This window comes from Nothoprocta perdicaria, unplaced genomic scaffold (assembly GCF_003342845.1).
Source record: "Nothoprocta perdicaria isolate Ctin4 unplaced genomic scaffold, notPer1 scaffold_44, whole genome shotgun sequence".
In the NCBI taxonomy this organism is placed as follows: domain Eukaryota; kingdom Metazoa; phylum Chordata; class Aves; order Tinamiformes; family Tinamidae; genus Nothoprocta; species Nothoprocta perdicaria.
The window spans coordinates 532,568-538,567 of NW_020455688.1; positions in this window are offsets into that span (position 1 = coordinate 532,568).

Consider the following 6,000-nt stretch of genomic DNA (forward strand, 5'->3'; position numbering starts at 1 on the left):
TAAAGATATTATCTTAGCATTTGGAAAGATCCTACGATCTTGCTAAACAGCATTTTCCGTCTGTTCTGAACAACTGCAGTCAGTGTTGTAAAGATACATAGTAAATAAGTAGAAATACATATTAGAGCAGTAAAAAAGAAATTGCTTTATTCTCTCTCTCGGAATTTATTCCCAACATTTATAGCAAACTGAATATCAAAGTGAGTATAGCTGTACTTCAGTCACAGTATAAATTCAGCACTAATCTGATTATAGAAGTAATTCTTTTGCAGGGAGGAGGCAATATCTTGACTGAGATATAAAACCTGAATATGCTAGGAAACAGAAATACAGGTCAGGAAAGTGTATAACTGTGGTAGAGATTAATTACAGCAGAGTGCCTAGCGCAATCCCTACCACCATCCCCTCCTCCTTTTCAAAAAACAAGACAATAAAAAAGAAACTGAGCACAAATGTGAGTAATCCCACTTGTACGTGAAATATCACAGCAGATTCCACAGTGAAATATCACTCCAGAGAAGGGTGGAAATGGGTCTCCTTGCTGAGCTGTGACTGTGCGGGCTGAGACACCCCATGCTCATGAACCCTCTGCAGTACAACTGCCTGTCACAGCTTCTGGTATGATAAAGCAGAGCAGTGCAAAACTCAGCAGTTTACAGGATTTTGTCTCTTTTTGATTTTTTTATAAAATAGGTTTTTTTTTTTTCCCACAGACTTCTGCTTCAAGATACCCCAGTCCTCCCCAGGATCTGACTTCAAGAGCCCAGACTTATCCGGGATAATCCAGGAGCAGATTTATCCCATATAAACCAGGATAGGCTCCTAGGCACAGGCAGATGTTGCTCCTGGCAGCTGGGGAGCTGCAACTCCGTGGGAAGGTGGCTGCTCAGGACCGTCCACTCAACATCACCTCCAATGCTACGCTTGCTATATTTACAAACAATTTAAACATACTTATGTAAATGTTTTGTTTGCCCTTAATCCTGGTTATTTGCTGCCATTCATGGGCATGAGTCACACAGCTCCCATGCCTAGGCTAGGAATTCCTGCAGCAATCCAAGATTTTATGAAGCAAAATGGGTCGCAGCTCTGCAAGGCACAGAGCTGAGCTGGTACCAGCAGCCAGCAAAACACAGGGGGCTTCATCCTGGGGCAGGCTGACATGATATCTAAAGCTTTGGTGCTCTCAAAGAAACTTTCACAGAATCCCAGAATCACACAGAATCCCAGAATGGTTGAGGTTGGAAGGGACCTCTAGAGCTCCTCCAGTCCAAGCCCCTGCTCCAGCAGGGACACCCAGAGCACGGGGCACAGGGCGGCATCCAGGTGCCTTTGGAAGATCTCCAGAGAAGGAGACTCCACAGCCTCCCTGGGCAGCCTGTGCCAGGGCTCTGGCACCCTCACACCAAACAAGTTCCTCCTCACATGCACATGGAGCTGCCTGGGTTTCAACTTGTACCCATTGCCCCTTGTCCTGTCACTGTCCACCACTGAGAAGAGCTTGGCCCGCTCGTCCCTACATTGCCCCTGCATGTACTTACAAATATTAATCAGATCCCCTCTCAGCTTTCTCTTCTCCAGAGAGTAGGTTATCGAAGAAACCCTCCTCCCCTTCATAGGATGAAGCTAGCTCAGTTAAGACCGCGTGGTGGACCAAGAACCGGGAGAGGTGACAATCATAACAGAAGGAGGAGAACTCAGATTACAGCCAGCCTGGTGATAAGTTTAGCAGGGCTGGGGAGAGCGAGCAAAGGTAAAACCTCAGCCCAGGGTTAGACACTGATAGTGATGGAGCAATTTCAGGAGACACTGTGGAGGTCCTGTCTGCCACAGGGATGCTCCAGGTTTGCAGCTGGCCCTGCTGCAGGTGCAGTCTCTGCCACTTCTCCAGACCTGCACCAAAGACTGGGCTGCACGGCTGATTTTTCAGTCATTCCTGTCTTCTCTCCTGTAAAACTGTTCCTTAGCTCACCAGCTCTGGCTGCTGGGAGAGAAGCACAGGTCAGCTTGCTATGATTTTTTAATATGTACTTGTAAGCAATTCATAGGAGTAAAAAAAAATAATAATTACAATAATTCTATGATAGTAAGGGAGCTAAACAATTCATTGTGTTGCAGTTATATATATATAATATATATACATATACACACACACAATTGTATAAGATACTCACCACAGTACCACAAAGAAGAAAGACAAAAAGCAATTCATACAACTCACATGTTAATAACTCCTCTATTCCAGAAAGAGAGGAAAAAAAGAAAAAGAAAAAAAAAAAGGACAACATTACTAAAGAGCAAACATAAAAGGTCAAGGCACATTGAGTTGCTGGAAATCACCGAACACAAAAGAAACACACTAGAAATTTGTATTTAGAGAACAAAATAGCAACAAAGACTTTGAATGAAAAGCAGGTGAACATTGTGAGCATTTTGTTTCCCTGATCAAAATGCGTTTTTCAGACATTTTTGTTCTCAGATGCAAAGACAAGAGAAAGCCGAGGAGCCAGTGAAGGCTAAGCCAAGACAGATATCAAAGCGCAGCGCCCGTTCCCATGATGAATGCTCGAGTTTAACAAGCCTGAAGGTCGAATCCTCTCACATTTATGTGCAATCTCCACTCATGTTGCCTTCCTGTATGTGTCACGGAAAACGTTGAGGGAGAAACCAGGAATGATGTAAACTTGCCGCCTTACTAAGTGGTCGGGATAAGCTCGGCCAGCCTCGTCTTTGGCAGGCGGATTCGCTGCGCTCCGTCCAAAACCACATCATTGCTATGCAGCGCACGGCCACGGCTTAGAACTTTCACCTGCAAATGGGATTACAAATGCAATCATTAGTGCAGATTCCCCGAGAAGCTTTCACAGTATTACAATTAGATTTCCCATTCTAGCAGCATCTAAATCAATATGATATGATTAGTTACTCTCGTGGATTACATGCTGCTGTACAAAACCTTCACACACAGAAATCTGGGTAATTTAATCAGGCAGTAATGGATTCTGGGAATGCTCCCACTGTCTAGAAACTTAAAATGATTCTATCTCTATAATAATTTGCCATTATGCACCTGAAGCTAAATTGCCTGACATACCTGACAGTGGACAGCAGTGATTAAAACAGGTCACATCTCATCACTGAGAGTGGTAACTCTGCTGAATTCACTTAGAAAATGGAATTGGAGGGAGAGAAAAAAAAACCCTTCTGTTGTTCTTTCCTGGTCTATAACTTAAATTTGAAGCTCTCTCTTTAAAAATGTATACACGGATGTTGGGGGTGGCGGGAGGGCGGGGAGAAAGAGTACAGATACTATCCATTTCTCATCATTTTATTCAAGGTAAGAGAAATATGTGAACTAATACTCCCGGGGAAACTCAGCAGACCAAGACACAAATGAACACATAATTTTATTCCTTTGAAGGGCCTCAGAGCCGCCGAGAGAAATATTAGGAAGGAAGAACATTTCTGGAAAGGTTGTGAAAACACGGAGGGCTCTGCTGTGATCAGCTCGCTGTGCCAAGGAGCCCCAATGGCTCCAAGATGCATCTCGAGGATGAATTTGCACCTAGTGTTTTCCCAGCTCACGTAGGAGCTTGGACGTGCACCTCGGTGCTAATGTGACTTTCTCCTGGCCTTATCCTCCCATGGCAAGAAACCCTAAAAAATAAACTGTGCTAAGGGCAGCTTGCAGCCGGAATGCAAAAAGCAAACAGGACACAAAAGAAGAGCTATAGATTTGCTTGGGATGTTAGACCTGTATATTTTTAGATGCCCAGTATCCAAAATGTGCTGCTGTTCATCCCTTAGCCTAGCGGTGTGTTAAGAGCTTAAGTTCCCCAAATACAACTGGCACATTTTATCTCAGCCTGGTTCCTCTTTCTTGAAATATCCCTGGTCCATGGTGTCTGGGGAAACCTGCTTCTGAGGAGAGTTATTCCAATGGATATTTCAAACACCCGACCAGCAAAGGAGAGAAAAATAGTCACCAGTGGTAAATTTCCTTGGCGATAATTGCCAGAGAACTCTGCCTTCATTATAAAATTCCGTAACAAAGAAACGCTGTGAAACACATTATTATCCACCTCTATGTACTCTGTAATTGCCACGGTTTTATTACATGCTTTGGCTATGCTAACCATTTGGAGCATTAATCTCCATCCTTTCCACGTGTTGCCTCCAAGGGGCACCTCAGCTCCCCGGTGCTCCTCTGCCACCCAACTCAACATCTCACATTCAGCACGGCACCTGAACATGCACCGGCGCATTACCATTAATAAACAATAAAGCTATTAAGGCCTATTAAAGCTTTGTGACGAAGTTGTCAGAGTGAATAATCTATAAATCAATATAAATAATCGTGATAGGCGGTAATTGAATTCCTATTCCTACAGGTCCTCTGCACATGCTGGATGTGAAGGGACATGACGTGCTAAAAGTAAAGGAGGAAAGCTGAAAACTGATGACATTAATGTTCTCCCGGTGAAACGTGGCGTGACATCAGCTTTTAATGGAGGTCACAGCATGAATGCGTATCGGCTTTTTCTTTTAAAACAAGGAAATAACCAAATAAATCTAAGACTTCTCACATTAGAAATTAGTGCTCAGATGATCAGTGGGTCTGGACGTGGTTCTCACAAAGCAGTCGATGCACAAAGCCCCAGGAGGATTCACCAGCAGGGTTGTGTCTTTGCCTGGATTTTTGGGCAGTTTCTGTTAATGAATTCATCAGTTTTCATCTTTCATAAAGGACTAGTAAAAGTGAATTAGTCAGGAAACCTTAATGTTTACATCTTACTGGGTTCTGGATGACCACATATCTTTCAAATTCAAATGTAACCTCCAGCATGAGCGGAGCACTAGACAATCAGAAAGTGATTGGCGTAGTCACAGACAGTTTTTAAGTGGAAATTCAAAGGACAGCAAATAAGTAATGAATTCTGGATGTCTCTTTTTCTTCATTTCCTCTTGATGTGCTCAGCAAGGGTTAATTCAGCCTTTTTTAGCTGATTTTTAGGAGTACTCTGTTACTGAAGCTTAGGAGCTACCTTCACTGAAGAGTGAGGTCATACCCTTGAGGACTATTTGGCGTGGGTCGCCTCCCTGGCAGGGAGCATTCATGATCAAAACTCATGAGTGATCTTTGAAAACTGAGGGTTTCCCTATGTACAGACAACCAGAAACAAATGCACAAGTGGCTGCCTGTGTATGAAGTGATGAGACCTTCAGCCGGGACAAGCTGACCCGGTGGGCTCAGCTTGGCTACCATCCGCTGTTGAAACACCCCTCCTGGTGTAGCAGCCAGCAGGCCAGCTCCACAGCTCCCATTTTCCAAAAGAAATCCAAAATTCCTCCCTTCCTAAACTCCTGTTGCTCCCCTCTATGTTGGTGACCAGAGCCTTTCAACCAGCACAGGCAGGAAAACATAACGTGCAATAATAGTCCCACCTTCCATCCGCAGAGCAGGACAGACACATCAGCCCCTAGAAGAGTTGACGTTGCCTGAGTTTTCTCCACATTAACATCATTCTTAATTTTTCTAAGCTTTTTATTGTCATTTAAAAGGTGAGAATGTAGTCAGTTGAATCCTGCGCTGATTAGCTCGGTATTGTAATTGTATTTCAGGAACTCCTACAGCTCTTCAAATTCCCATTATGTGATTATTCTGGGGTTTATGGTACTTCAGAACTGAAGTATTAAAAAACTATGATGTAAGTGGAAAAAACACAGTGACAATTTACCAAAGAGCTCACATGTGGTATTATGAAAACAACAAAAAACCAAAACAAAGGACTTGCTTGTAAAACCTAGTGCAAGTCTGCTGGCCTCTGAGAATGAGGCAAAAGAGATGTAATGTGACAACAGCTCTTTTCTCAGTACTGCCTACAATGCTTCATCATCCAGAGTCAGATCTGTGCACTCATTTGTCAGGGCAGAAGGGAAAAATGATGGCCCAAAAGTAAAAGATGGGAAGATACACGAGACCACTGGGAAATGATTTAT